Source organism: Pelobates fuscus, chromosome 5 (genome assembly GCF_036172605.1).
Source record: "Pelobates fuscus isolate aPelFus1 chromosome 5, aPelFus1.pri, whole genome shotgun sequence".
NCBI classification, from domain to species: Eukaryota; Metazoa; Chordata; class Amphibia; order Anura; family Pelobatidae; genus Pelobates; species Pelobates fuscus.
The window spans coordinates 316,241,741-316,257,191 of NC_086321.1; positions in this window are offsets into that span (position 1 = coordinate 316,241,741).

Below are 15,451 nucleotides of genomic sequence, written 5' to 3' on the forward strand. Positions count from 1 at the left end.
GCTTGTGTGTGTGTGGTCTATTGTATAAGCGATTGGAAATCGGGCAACTCTGTGGTGAGTAGCCAGTAAGTCCAGATATCGAAGTATGCCACTCGATTGGAAGGTGAGATCTTTCATGGAGTGTAGATCTTTCAAGCACTGGAATCAGAGAGTGAGGGGTGGAACGATCTAATTTTTCCAAAATACTAGCTTCAATTTGGGGTGTTCACCGTCTTCTATATCAACAGTAAAAAGCTGTGCTCAAAGATGAACTTGGTGGACACTATGATTACCAGAATCATTACAGCTTAATGAGAGAGAAAAGGTAGTATTTACATTGGTGACTAGTAACACTTCTAGTGACAGTCACTCAGACAGTGGCAGTCACTCCATGCTCTGCATAAAAATGTTGAATGATCCCCAAAGAGATGCACTGATACAATGCAATTCTATGAGGAGATGCCGATTGGGGCTGTGTGGTGTTTTGCCATGCATGCACAATAGGCTCCCAATGTTTTCTTATAAAAAAAAACATTGATGAGTTGAGATAATCAAAACAGATGACAGCCATGGAAGCAGAGCCAACTACGGCAAGACCAGCACAGCGAGTAAAATCACCTTTTCAGCATGACTAAAGCGGTGCTAGTCACCTAGAATGCCACATCAAAACTATAGTGTCAGAAATACATGTTTGTATTTCTGACACTATAGGGTTCTTTTAAAAGGACACTATAGTTAGCAGAATTACAGCTAGACCATGTCAATAGAACTACAGCGTATTGTAGTTGTTCTGGTTTCTATAGCATGTCCCTGCAGGCATTTTAAAGTAAACACTGCTTTTTCAGTGTTTACATTACTGCCTAGGGGCACTTCTATTGACAGTCACACCAATGGCCACTACATGTGCTTCCTGGGTCGGTGCTGCACAACATGCAGCACTGGCATTCAGTGTCTCTGCTAAACGTTTCTCATAGAAATGAATTGATTCACTGCATCTCTATGACAAGATGCTGATTGGCCAGCATGGCGTATTGCCTCACATACGCAATAGTAAACTTACCTTTTACATGGGTTAAAGGGAGCCTGGGGGCCAAAATAATGATATTACAGTTATAGTAACAGGAAAACATGTTTGTATTCCTGTCACTATCATGTTTAAGTCCCTTTTCAAACCAGATCACTGTTACATAGTTACATAGCTGAAAAGAGACTTGCGTCCATCAAGTTCAGCCTTCCTCACATTTGTTTTTTGCTGTTGATCCAAAAGAAGGCAAAAAAAAAACAGTTTGAAGCATGGACATTTTGCAACAAGCTAGGAAAAAAATTCCTTCTTGACCCCAGAATGGCAGTCAGATTTATCCTTGGATCAAGCAGTTATTACCCTACATTGAAAGATTATATCCTTGAATATTCTGTTTTTGCAAGTATGCATCTAGTAGCTGTTTGAACATCTGTATGGACTCTGATAAAACCACTTCTTCAGGCAGAGAATTCCACATCCTGATTGTTCTTACAGTAAAAAAACCTTTCCTTTGCCTTAGACGAAATCTTCTTTCTTCTAGTCTAAACGCATGACCTCGTGTCCTATGTAAAGTCCGGTTTGTGAATAGATTTCCACACAATGGTTTGTATTGGCCTCGAATATATTTGTATAATGTTATCATATCCCCTCTCAGGTGACGTTTTTCTAAACTAAATATGTTTAAATTTGTTAACCGTTCTTCATAGCTGATATATTCCATTCCTTTTATTAATTTTGTAGCCCGCCTCTGCACTTTTTCTAGTGCCATAATATCCTTCTTTAGAACAGGTGCCCAAAATTGCACAGCATATTCAATGTATGGTCTTACCAGTGATTTATAAAGAGGCAAAATGATATTCTCGTCCCGAGAATGAATGCCCTTTTTCATGCATGACAATACCCTACTGGCCTTGGCCACTGCTGATTGACATTGCACATTGTTGCATAGTTTGTTGTCTATAACAATTCCCAAGTCCTTTTCGTGTGTTGTTATCTCTAATTCGCTTCCATTAAGGGTATACGTTGCTTGTGTATTCTTTACGCCGAAGTGCATAACTTTGCATTTTTCAACATTAAATTTCATCTGCCATTTGAGTGCCCAGTCCTCCAGTCTATCTAAATCCATCTGCAGCAAAGTAATATCTTGCTCACATTGTATTATTTTACAAAGTTTTGTGTCATCTGCAAACACTGAAACATGACTTTCAGTGTGAATAGATTTCCAGACAATGGTTTGTATTGATATATTTGTATAATGTTATAATATTCACTCTGAGGTGCTGTTTTTCTCAACTAGGTTTAAATTTGTTAACCTTTAAATTTGTTAACCTTTCTTTATAGGTAATATGTTCCATTCCTTTTATTCATTTTGTAGCCCGCCTATGCACTTTTTCTAGAGCCATAATATCCTTCTTTAGAACAGGTGCTGAAAATTACACAGTATATTCAAGTTGTGGCCTTACCAAAAATGTATAAAGATATAAAGAGGCAAAGCTCTATTCTCCTCCCTAGAATTAATGCCCCTTTTTATACATGCCAATACCTTACTGGTTTACCTGATGGACATAGCACATTGTTGTCTATAACAATTCCCAAATACTTCTTGCGTGTTGTTATCCTTAATTCACTACCATTTAGGGTATAAGTTGCTTGTGCATTCTTTACCTCGATATGCATAACTTTGCATTTTTCTACATTAAATTTCATCTGCCATTTGGGTGCCCAGTCCCTGAGTCTATCTAAATCCCTCTGCAGAAAAGTAATATCTTGCTCACATTGTATTACATTACAGAATTTTGTGTAATCTGCAAACACTGAAACATGACTTTCAATGCTTATTTCAAGATAATTTCTAAATGTGTTGAATAGAAGTGATCCCAGAACAGAACCCTAAAGGGTTACCACTTTTGTCCAGCTTTTGTCCAGCAGCCCCACTGGACCTCAGGTGAGAAATCCACCCAGCTATCCCAAAAGTAGGGAGGCTGGGTGGATTTCAATAATAAAAAAAATTAAATAAAAATTGTGAGTGTGTTAGTGAATGTGTGTGTTAGTAAATGTGTATGTCAATGAATGTGAGTGTGTGTGTCTGTCAGTGAATGTGAGTGAGTGTGAGTGTCTGTCAGTGAGTGTGTGTGTTTCAGTAAATGTGTGTGTCAGCGAATTTGAGTGAGTGTATGTGTCTGTCAGTGAATGTGTGTGTGTCGGTCAGTCAGTGCGTGCGTCTGTCAGTCAGTGTGTATTTGGCGGTCAGTCAGTGCGTGCGTCGGTCAGTCAGTGTGGATGTATCGGTCAGTCAGTGAGTGCGTCTGTAAGTCAGTGTGTATGTGTCGGTCAGTCAGTGAGTGCGTCTGTCAGTCAGTGTGTATGTGTCGGTCAGTCAGTGCGTGCATCTGTCAGTCAAAGTGTATGTGTCGGTCAGTCAGTGCATGCGTCTGTCAGTCAGTGTGTATGTGTCGGTCAGTCAGTGCGTGTGTCTGTCAGTGAGTGTGTGTGTGTGTCCGAGTAAGTGTATGTGTGTCTATCAGTGTGTCAAATCAGTGAGTGTGTGTATGTCATTGTTTGTCAGTAGTGATGTCCTGAACGGTTCGCTGGCGAATAGTTCCTGGCGAACATAGCGTGTTCGCGTTCTCCGCGGACGGCGAACATATGCGATGTTCGGTCCGCCCCCTATTTGTCATCATTGAGTAAACTTTGACCCTGTACCTCACAGTCAGCAGACACATTCCAGCCAATCAGCAGCAGACCCTCCCACCTCCTAGACAGCATACAATTTAGATTAATTCTGAAGCTGCATTCATTTCTTTTTGTATTATTATTATTTTTTTTGTTTGTTTATTATACATTATGCTCCTTAGCCAGTAACCTGTGTTTATTATACATTATCCCCCCATAGCCAGTAACCTGTGTTTATTATACATTATCCCCCCACAACCAGTAACCTGTGTTTATTATACATTATCCCGCCATAGCCAGTAACCTGTGTTTATTATACATTATCCTCCCCATAGCCAGTAACCTGTGTTTATTATACATTATCCTCCCCATAGCCAGTAACCTGTGTTTATTATACATTATCCTCCCATAGCCAGTAACCTGTGTTTATTATACATTATCCTCCCATAGCCAGTAACCTGTGTTTATTATACATTATCCCTCCATAGCCAGTAACCTGTGTTTATTATACATTATCCTCCCATAGCTAGTAACCTGTGTTTATTATACATTATCCTCCCGCATTTCCGGACTTTTCGGGACTTTTGTTGCAGCCGCTTGGTAGATAACTCCTAATTCCCACGGTATTAGGGAGTTATCTACCAAAAGGCTGAAAGACCTAAATTGGTATTTCAGCCAAATTTACTAATACTAAGTAAAAATTACTTAGTATTAGTAAATTGTGCCCCTACTCGCAATACCGCGAGTAGGGGCAGCCTGTGGCTGCTCACTGTAAAAAAATAAATAAAAAATAAATAAAACAGGGTCCCCCTCCCTGAGCGGGTGGGGGCCCTAAAGTAAAAAAAGGGGGGAGGACCTATTGTCCTCCTCACCGGCCCCCACCCCTGAGTGGCGGTGGGGGCCCTAAATAAAAATTGGGGGGGGGGACCTAATGTTCTCCCCCCTGGCCCCCACCCCTGAGCGGTGGGTGGGGGCCCTTAACAAGAATAAGGGGGGGACACCTAATGTCCTCTCTCCTGGCCCCCACTCCTGAGCGACGGGTGGGGGCCCTAAATACAAATGGGGAGGACCTAATGTCCTCTCCCCTGGCCCCCACCCTTGAGCGGCGGGTGGGGGCCCTAAATACAAATGGGGGGGACCTAATGTCCTCCCCCCTGGCCCCCACCCCTGAGCGGCGGGGGGGGCCCTAAACAAGAATAAGGGGGAGACCTATTGTCCTCCCCCCTGGCCCCCACCCCTGAGCGGTGGGTGAGGGCCCTAAATACAAATGGGGGGACCTTTTGTCCTCCCCCCTAGCCCCCACCCCTGAGCGGTGGGTGGGGGCCCTAAATGAAAATGTAACACCTCTCCCCCCAGGTGGCTAGGGGTCCTCAAACCCCTAGTCACCCCCTATCCCCAAAAAATAAACTCCTACCTACCCCCCTCACCCTAAAAATAATGAGGGGGAACCATTTAACTAAGTACCTTTAAAAATAAAAATACACTTACCATTCGATGTTTTCTTTCTTCTAAAATCGTCTTTTTTCAACCCCAAAAAAGTAAATAAAAATCCATAATAACCGACTCAATTAAAAAAAATAAAAAAAAAATAATAATAATCCATCTTCACCCAGCGAGGGCTCCGTGCAGACTGAGCTGTGCAGGGCGGGGGTAGGCTGATTGGTGAGTTTAAGCTATCCATTCAGAATGCTCTGACAGGTAAATGAAGAGACTGACAGGTAAGTCTCTACATTTACCTGTCACAGCACTCTGATTGGTTGGTTTGAAATCCACCAATCAGAGTGCTCTGTGTCATTTTACACAGCGTAGGAAAGTTATTTGGAATTTTCCCATGCTGTGTGATTTGACTCATAACACTCTGGTGGACTGAGTAACCAATCAGAGAGTTATGAGTCATAAGCCCCCACTGTTTAATAGACATGTAAATTTTACTTAGTATTAGTAAATTTGGCTGAAATACCGTGGGAATTAGGGAGTTATCTACCAGGCGGCTGCAAGAGAAGTCCCGAAATGCCGGAGTTACGAAGTTACGAAATGTGCCGAAGTTACGAAGTGCCGAATTGCCGAAGTCCCGAATTTCGGAATGCCGAACCGAGCCGAATATTTTCCCCATGCACATGCCTAGTAACTAGGGAAATTTAATCTAGAGAAGCATTGCGGTAATAAGGGGAAAGCGCACTCCACCAATAGAATGTTTCTACAACGAAAGCATTGAATACAGTACTTCTGTATGTTTAGTGAGAACACCACCTTCCATTGTAGTTACTGAGGCATGGAAATGGTTTTATCCCACACAATCACGCAAACACCATTACCATGGCTTAGGAGTGTAACTGAAACGTTTTATATAAGAGCTTTTAGTTGACTAAAGCATATTTTTTTTATTTATTTTTTATAAATTCTTTATTTTTCAGTGCACGTAATTGATACAGGCAGGCCAGAGGTGCCTGGAAAGCAATCCTCTGGCTTTTCACACACGTAACATGCAGGGTATTTAATTAACTGGCACACTTTTTATTCTATCAGGCTTAAGTAGTGTAACGTTGGAGCTTCAATTTTAAAAGTAAGTATAACATGCAAACAGGATTAGTTTGTGCATGAGCTAGGTTAGTCGTGAAAGAATAGTGCAAGTACTGCAGTTTTAAAACGCTAGTGACAACCTTTAGTTAGTGCGTCTGTGCCTGATGGGTGCTTGACAGTTTGCTTATACAGAATAGCCTGCCAGGGTAGAGTCGCTTATAGTTTTGCTGGTGGCGCTTGAGGCTATATATGTGTTGCTTGCTTGAGATGGGACATAGGAGCCTCAAGAGCCTAATGTTAGAATTAACAGGCTGGTATCCTAGTAAAGATAGTCTTATATGATGTTCAGCAGGCTAATATGAAGAGTACATGCCTATCTTGGTGAAGTTAGCAGGCTTGATCAGCACATGTCTAAACTGGCATTGACATACATATGGCAGGTATATAACATCGCTTTTTGTGTAGAGTAAGGGCTAGATAGAGCGTAACTTTTAAACTAGGTCTGGTTAGATCGTTGCAGAGAACTAGAGGGACTAAAGAACCTGTCACCCTGGTTGTTCAGAGTTTCCGAGCTGCCACAGCAGGAGGGGCATTGAAAGATGCTTTCAATGCTTTCCTATGGAGAATTTAGCGATGCTCGAGGTCCTCACATGGCGTGAGGACGTCCAGCGACGCTATAGCACAGAAAATCTGTCCTAAAAAACAGGAAGTGCCCTCTAGTGACTGTGTAGTAGACAGACACTAGAGGAGGAGTTAACCCTGCAATGTAAATATTGCAGTTAATGAAAACTGCAATATTTACAGTTGCAGGGTTAAGGGTAGTTTGAGTTGGCACCCAGAACACTCCAATGGGCAGAAGTGGTCTGGGTGCCTTGAGTGTCCCTTTAAACGGCACTCTAAGCACCATAATTATTACTGCTCATTATAGTGTGTATGGTGCACAGAATCTTTGGAAGTATTGGTTAACTTCACTGGTGACCAGGGCCGCCATCAGGGGGTGACAACCGTGACTGTTGTCACGGGCCCGGCGGCCCTGGGGGGCCCGGACTGCTCTGGCAGTCCCGGGCCCCACTTTCCCTCTCTGCACACATAGATAGCGAATATCGCTATCTATGTGTGCAGCCGCGGGCCCCCGGCTCCCTGTTACCGCAGAGGGGGCCCAGGCCTCCAGCCTCTTCTCTTCTCCTCCCTGCTAATAACTCTCGCGAGACCCGGTTGCCATGGCAACGCTCCGCGGGTCTCGCGAGAGTTATTGGAGGAGAGAAGAGGAGAAGCTGGAGGCCTGGGCCCCCTCTGCGGTAACAGGGAGCCGGGGGGCCCCACCATGCCACCGGACCACCAGGGATGGAATCTCCCCCCTCCCTAGACACAGGTAAGCAGGGAGGGGGGAGAAACAATTTAATTAATTAAATTTTTTTTAATTTTTTTTAAATAATGTTAAAATGACCCCCCCTCCCCCTCCTCATTGCAAATTTACACACACACACTACATACACTGACACAACACACACACTACATACACTGACATAACACACACACTACATACACTGACAAAACACACACACTGCATACACTGACACAACACACACACACACACACTACATACACTGACAAAACACACACACTGCATACACTGACACAACACACACACTACATACACTGACAAAACACACACACTACATACACTGACAAAACACACACACACTACATACACTGACAAAACACACACACTGCATACACTGACACAACACACACACACACACTACATACACTGACACAACAACACACACACACTACATACACTGACACGACACACACACTATATACACTAACACAACACACACACACTGACAAAACACACACACTGCATACACTGACACAACACACACACACTGACAAAACACACACACTGCATACACTGACACAACACACACACACTACATACACTAACACAACACACACACACACTACATACACTAACACAACACACACACTACATACACTGACAAAACACACACTGCATACACTGACACAACACACACACACACACTACATACACTGACACAACACACACACTGCATACACTGACACAACACACACACACTACATACACTGACACAACACACACACACACTACATACACTAACACAACACACACTACATACACTGACACAACACACACACTGCATATACCAACACAACACACACTGCATACACTAACACAACACACACTCTGCATACACTGACACAACACACTCTGCATACACTGACACAACACACTCTGCATACACTGACACAACACACACTGCATACACTGACACAACACACACTGCATACACTTACACAACCCACACTTTGCATACATTGACACAACACACTCACCGCATACACTAACACAACACACACTCTGCATGCACTGACACAACACACACACCGCATACACTAACACAACACACACACCGCATACACTGACACAACACACACACCGCATACACTAATGCAACACACACACACTGCATACACTGACACAACACACTGCATACACTAACACAACACAGTGCATACACTAACACAACACACACTGCATACACAAACACACACACTGCATACACTAATACAACCCACACTGCATACACTAACACACACAGTGCATACACTAATACAATACACACTGCATTCACTAATACAACATGCACTCTGCATACACTACACAGTAACACACTCACTGCATCCACTATACTGACACACACTCTGCATTCGCTACACATTACCACACTCTGCATTCACTACACTAACACACACTCTGCATCCGCTACACACTAACACACTCTCTGCATTCACTACACTAACACAGACTCTGCATCCGCTACACACTAACACACTCTCTGCATTCACTACACATTAACACACTCTCTGCATTCACTACACATTAACACACTCTCTGCATTCACTACACTAACACACTCTCTGCATTCACTACACTAAGACACTCTCTGCATTCACTACACATTAACACACTCTCTGCATTCACTACAAATTAACACACTCTCTGCATTCACTACACATTAACACACACACTACATTCATTACACTGACACACTCTGCATTCACTACACCCTAACACACACTCTGCATTTATTACACACTAACACACACTCTGCATTCACTAAACTATGCACACACTCTGGATTCACTATACTGACACACACTCTGGATTCACTACACTAACATACACTCTGCACCAACTGTACACACAGCATCCACTACACAAACATCCTGTATTCACAGTACACACATTACATCCACCACAAATTGAAACATTCTGCATTCACTATACACAGACACTGTGTCTAATACACACACTACATCCACTACAGACACTGCATCCACTAAACACATTTCATCTAGTACATACAAACACTACATCCACTACACAAACACACACTACATCACTGTACACACACTACATCCACTACTCAAACACTCTCTGCATTCACTACACTAACACACACTCTGCATCCGCTACACACTAACACACCCTCTGCATTCACTACACATTTACAAACACTCTGCTTTCACTGCACTAACACACACACTACATTCATTACACTGACACACTCTGCATTCACTACACACTAACACACACTCTGCATTCATTACACATTTACAAACACTCTGCTTTCACTGCACTAACACACACACTACATTCATTACACTGACACACTCTGCATTCACTACACACTAACACACACTCTGCATTCATTACACACTAACACACACTCTGCATTCACTAAACTATGCACACACTCTGGATTCACTATACGACACACACTCTGCATTAACTGTACACACAGCATCCACTACACAAACATCCTGTATTCACAGTACACACACTACATCCACCACAAATTGAAACACTCTGCATTCACTATACACAGACACTGCGTCTAATACACACACTACATCAACTACAGACACTGCATCCACTAAACACATTTCATCTAGTACATACAAACACTACATCCACTACACAAACACACTCTGCGTTCACTATACACACTGCATCCGCTACACTAACACTCTGCATTCACTGCACAAACAGTATCTAATACACACAAACACTACATCCATTACACACATTCTAATTCACTTACACTATACACACCACATTCAGTCCCGCATCATTGTCAGCGGACTAGGTAGGGCGTGGACGGGCCCGGGAGGGAGGGGTCGGGGAGGGGGGGGCCAGACCTTGTGCTTTGTCAGGGGCCCCAAAATTTCTGATGGCAGCCCTGCTGGTGACAAAACTCAACTTTTACTCCATAGAATTGCATATATTCACAACTATTAGGAATCTACTATTGAAACTTCAAGACACCAGCTTTTTAATAGTTTTATTTTTAAAGTGTAGTTATCCACTTAACATTGTTTGTCACTAAGCTACATGAAGAGTCTCAGTCTGGAAACCCAGTGTTCATCATGTTGGCGAAATACGTCATATATCAGAATTAAGTATATGTACGTTTCTATTATAGTTCTAAACAACTTGATCATTTATCAGCCACATGTGCAATCCCAAATTCTGTGAGGCAGGTGTGATCAGAATGATATATTCTTGTTTGAAAAAATCATTGCAATACACACTTAAAACCACAGGAGGGCATAGATGTATAATGGTATGTCATGGAGACAAAGCTGCTTTGATTACTAGGCCGTTTCTTCTGGCTTCTCTCAATTTGTCCTCAAGGTCTTGTGTAGTGTACAGCATAAACTTATATTTTATTATTGTATTTATGGGTTAGGTGGTATAAATAGTGCATAAAGGAAACATTTCTGTTAAGCATACCAATCTCCAAAAATAAAAAATAAATTTCTTTGAAAAACACATGTTCAGTGCGGTAGTTTTTAAAATAAGACTGTATTCATGTCTTCCCTGAATAAAGTGAAGATTGAGTACAGTATCTGGAAGTTCAAAAACATTCTGCACATTTACCTTACTTGCATTGTTTTTTTTGTTCTGTTTTATTTTTTGTCTAGAATGCTGAAATGTTTTTGAAGCAAAATAAAACGGTATTACATTTTTAAGACTGTTCTTGACAAGATTGTAACTAACATGTTGGTTTTACTGTAAACTAGTCACAGCCAGGTTGTCTTGCGGTATCTGAAGGCTGCTGTTTACTTGGCACACAAAGCTGGTTTGTTGTATTGCTTTTATTTAGCAGCACCAATTAAAAATTAAAAATTAAAAAATCACTAGATGCAAACTTAAAATAAAATAAAATAAATAATGACTCGCTCTACCAGTTAGAGATTTTGCAACTCTAAATATAATCTGGCACTGCCCGAAAAGTTTGCATAGTTAACTGTGCCTTACACTTTCCCTTAAAGTGTATCCACAAGATTGGAAGTTTATACTAGTCTGGCTAGTAAGTCTTATTGCTTATATGATTGTTTGGACTAGTAACCACCGACCAACTTTTGGTTTTCTACAAAAATCTTTTATCACTTCAGTTTATTTACAACTGCTTTTGTGGCCCATGCTACAGGTTTCATATTGTATTCTCCTGTTTTTCAGAATTGTTTTGGTATTGTGACAGTATATACATGTAAAACTTTTCATAATTTAAATATGGAATATTAAAACAACTTTAACTCCAAAAAAAACCAAAAAAACATATGTTCAAATTTAAACACTTCAGTATGTGTTTGTCAGGCTTCCTGCCTACCTCCCGCCGGAGCTCCGGGTGCCGCGATCCCCGCCGGTGTTCCTTCTGATGCTGCACGAACCAAGCGTGGAATTCGGTAGACCGAATTCAGCACATAAAAATTACGTCAAAGGTCAGATTTAGAAGGTCAAGTACCTTCCACGAATAGTGGTCAATTCCAAGCAGAATTTGACCAATCAGAAGTAAGTGATGCCTATTTATACTTGCCATGTTTGGTACCTTAACTGGCTTTTGGCTCTCGTTTATCCTGCTCTTTCTAATCCTTTGAGCTCGGCTTGTTTAATCGTTATTCCTTACCTCTGTAATCCTCTGACCTCGGCTTGTATTCTGACTCTGCTTATTTGTATAACCCAGCCATTCTAAGGACCGGTATTACAATTATTCTTGTTTTGGATTCTGTCTGATTCTAGTTCCCGGAATCCTGACAATGTTTACATGTATACCTTTATCATACCATGGCTACATACCATAGGAACAATGTGTAAGTCATCTTGATATTAGATTTATATGCACATACCATCAAAGATAGCTCAATTGCAGGAACCCTAACTCATCAGTGTGTATTATTGGCTCTCGAGTTAGACAAAACTGGCTGAAAGTATGGGCCCCTGAATCTTAAAATATAATTACAGCTTTATATTAAAACTGACACGAAAACGTTAAATGTACAAGAAGGCTGAGCAGAACAAGAAAATGGTATATGATGGATAAGATGGGAGACAATGAAACATAAAAAGAAAGTGAGAATAACAAGATGGCTGAGGTGGACAAGATGGAGTTTCAGCAGAGCAAAGCTTAATCGTGGATTAGAAAGGCATTCGACTTACAGAAGGTGCAATAGGTTAGAAGAGGGAAATAGGTTGATACAAGCAGGAGGGACATGTGTGGGGGCTTAAAAGGGCAAGAGCATGGCTGTAGAGGACACGTGACAACCAATGGAAATGTGTGGTTAAGTGGGACATGAAAGAGGCTTGACTGACACATAAGGGAGGACTGAAACAAGATGGGACAAAAATATGAAAGATAGGATAAAGAGACAAAAGTTAAGGAGTGGCTGATTTGGACAATAGGGGCTAGGGCCAGGCAAGAATATTTGGCAGACAGACAATAAAAAAAAAAAACAAAAGAAGTGAGAAATATAATATGGATCTGAGAACACAGAAAATATAGAGACATAGGGGCTCAGATTACCAACGGCAGGGAGGAGAAGGACAAGAGAAAGGTGGCTAGTCATGAGCAAACAGGGTGACAGATTGGAAAAGTGAAACAATTAGCCATGAGGGAGCACATTTTATACAGTTCTAGCTGCAGTTTCACAGGTACAACTTTTGGCATAGATGACTCATTTTTTAAGGTTAAATAAATAAGCTGAGTAAAAATATCATGTAGGTCCCAGGATGTACCGAGACCTAGAGAAAACTAAATGTGCCTTTCTTGATCAAATAGTTTGATTTTAATATTATTTTAAATTAATTCTACTCCTCAAGAACAGCCCAGACCTGCGGAATCAAATATAAAGCATTTCTGTAATAATTTAGGAGTAAATTCCTGGTGATAAATGATCAGATATTTATATAACCTTATTGAACATTACAGGCAATTAGTTAATACCTACCAAAATTTCAGATGGACAAAGAGGGAGACTTTAAATTTAGGGTTGTGTGTGGGAGTGTAGCCAGAGGCAGGACTATTATGAGAAATTTTAGGTAACTTACTAATAATAATTTATACATCTAGAATGTAATTTAGAACAAGAACAATGTATCTTATTTGCACAGATTGATTTATAAACACATTTATTGTATTTTAAAGACACATTCTGTGAGTGTCATTTCTGTGGGGCTTTGTTTTACAGACCAACAATATGGAGCTCCTAGAAAAGTGAGTAATTGGGATATAAAAGAGTGAAGGGGGGATTTGGGCCCAAAATAGGGACTGTCCCTCCTAAATAAGAACACTTTCTTAAACTCAACTTGACCAAAACTGAAATTCTGGTCTTTCCTCCCCCAAGTGTTGCTACTCCTGTGTCTCCCTCCCTCCAAGTCAATGGTGCTACCATCAGCTCCACCACGCAGGCTCGCTGCCTAGGTTTTCTCTTTGACTCCGACCTCTTCTTTATGCCTCATGCTCAGTCTATCGCTAAATCTTGCTGCTTCCATCTCAAAAACATTGCGCCCATCCGACCCTACTTAACGCCAGATGCGACTAAGGTGCTGGTCCATTCCACTGTCCTTTCTCGTCTTGACTACTTTAATCTGCTTCTCAGTGGTCTTACACGCACCCAACTTGTGCTGTTACAGTCCATAATGAATGCGGCGGCAAGGCTCATCTTCCTGTGCGCCTGCACTTCCCACGCCTCACCCTTCTGTCAGTCCCTACTTTGGCTTCCTGTAAGATATAGGGTTCAATTTAAAATTCTGGTTCTTGCTTTCAAATCTCTACATCATGCTGCTCCCACCTATCTATCCTCCCTAATACACAAGTATGTCTGTCTAGGCCCTTACGCTCTGCTGAAGACTTACGTCTATCTTCTGTTCGTACTCCCACCTCTGATGCTCGCCTTCAAGACTTCGAGGGCTGCACCATTCCTGTGGAACTCACTTACCTTCTCTGTAAGATGCTCACCCAGTCTCCACTCCTTCAAAAAATCATTAAAAAAAAAACACTTCATAAAAGCGTATCAATTAAACTGTTAATAGCTCCTGACTGATTCCTCTCTTGCAACTGTCATTAGTCTAATACTACCCTTACCTTTTGTTTCACTTTACAGCACTCCCTCTAGCATGTAAGCTCATTGAGCAGGGCCCTCAACCCCTCTGTTCCGGTGTGTGTTACAACTACATGTTTGTTCATCCACCCACTGTAAAGTGCTGCAGAATTTGTTGGCGGTATATAAATAATAACATAATAATAATAATTGAACTGTGAAATATGTTGGAATCAGATATTTGACCATGCCTATTGGATGAAAATAAGCAGTTAGGATATATTTCTATTAGTTCATCTCAGTGATAAATTCCTCAAACCAATTCCAGAGAAGACTTATCAAGTACACATAACTTTCAACAATATAAGAATTCAGAGGAACAGTAATCAGATTTTTATGAAAAAAATCTGGAAAACCGCTACTTTTAAAATGGCTGCAAACCTATTTTTGAATGCTCCAAATTAGGGATTTTGCTTAGGTTCAAGAGGTGAGGCAAGCAGCTGGAAAACCCCTAACCATTTTTGCAAGATTATGTAATGTAGATACTAACCAAATGGGTCTGATCACTATGCTGTACCAACAACTCTGCTCGGCATCTAGAGAATGGGGAACAATGGGGATGGGAAGACATCTGGGATGCTTGCTCAGAGGTATTGATCTGTGTAACACTCCAGGAGCAGACCTATACAATGTGTTTACATCGTATACCACATCTGTCAGATTGCACCACATGGGCAGATCTCTAACGGATGATTAGGCAAACAAAAGTTTTTTTTACTGTAAGAACAATCAGGATGTGGAATTCTCTGCCTGAAGAAGTGGTTT